Below are 1189 nucleotides of genomic sequence, written 5' to 3' on the forward strand. Positions count from 1 at the left end.
TCCAACAGTTTGTTTTTTGTTCCAGATTCCAGCATCTGCAATCTCTTGTGACTTCATAATGTGCACCAAAGTGCATTTAGGAAAAACATTCTTGTACAACCATAATAATATCTGAATCAAATCCAGCTGATGAGACATACAGTATTTAACGTAATAGATCTTTAATGGCATTGCTGAGCAGCATATTGTTGTCCCATGGGTAATTTATTGAAGGGAAGAAGGCCTAATTCACATTGCACTTTTTTTCATTCTAAATATTTTTATTAAATTTTACCTGTAAAATACATCAAATATGAAGAAATCAACAAAGTTGTCTAATTTATAGAGTACATCTTTAAGGTAACAGAATATCTTACAATTTTATCCTGAATATTATATTTTGTGGCATTTCACGGAGTCGTGGGCAAGTCTGCGGCAGATCTGACTGCCTTCTCATTGCTGATGACGATTTCAATGACCCAGGCAAAGTAGCGGCCCATGCAGATATCCTGTGGCACACCAAGCAGCATGGCAGGGCCTCCATTGACCATGCCCTCAGGCCCAGGCCTTCCCCACACTACCAATGAAGCTGGTGATAGCCACAGCAGGGAGCGATCCCAGTTCAGACCATTGGTGTTTTTACCACCAAAAGTGGGGATCAGGAGCCCACCATTGCCGCCCACCCTGCTCTTTTTTGGGAAACGTCAGGGCCGGCTGTCACTAAGGCTCTGGCGGCTGGCCATTATGGAAGTCCCCTTTACTTATGGGACCAACATTCTGGGCAAAAGTTACTCTTAGACGCAGGGACAGAAGTTAGCATCATGCCCCTCTTGAGCCCTTGCAAACACCACCCTCCTAGTACACCCACGGGTGGATGTGCCTACAGCCCTCATGGTTGACTCTTCCAACTCAGCAGTCGGCGGCGTGCTGGAACAACTAATTGAGGGTCAGTGGAAACCACTCATGTTCTTCAGCCGGCACCTGCGACCTCCGGAGCAGAAATAGAGCACCTTCGACAGGGAACTGCTAGCCTTCTACCTCACCATCCAGCACTTTCAATATTTCTTGGAAAGTTGGGAGTTCACAATCTTCACAGACCACAAACCCCTCACCTTCGTATTCGCTAGTGTCGGATCTGTGGTCAGATCCATCTGTCATACATCTTGGAGAATATGACCACCGTCAAACACATCTCCAGGAAAAACAACGT

This window comes from Narcine bancroftii, chromosome 4 (assembly GCF_036971445.1).
Source record: "Narcine bancroftii isolate sNarBan1 chromosome 4, sNarBan1.hap1, whole genome shotgun sequence".
NCBI lineage: Eukaryota > Metazoa > Chordata > Chondrichthyes > Torpediniformes > Narcinidae > Narcine > Narcine bancroftii.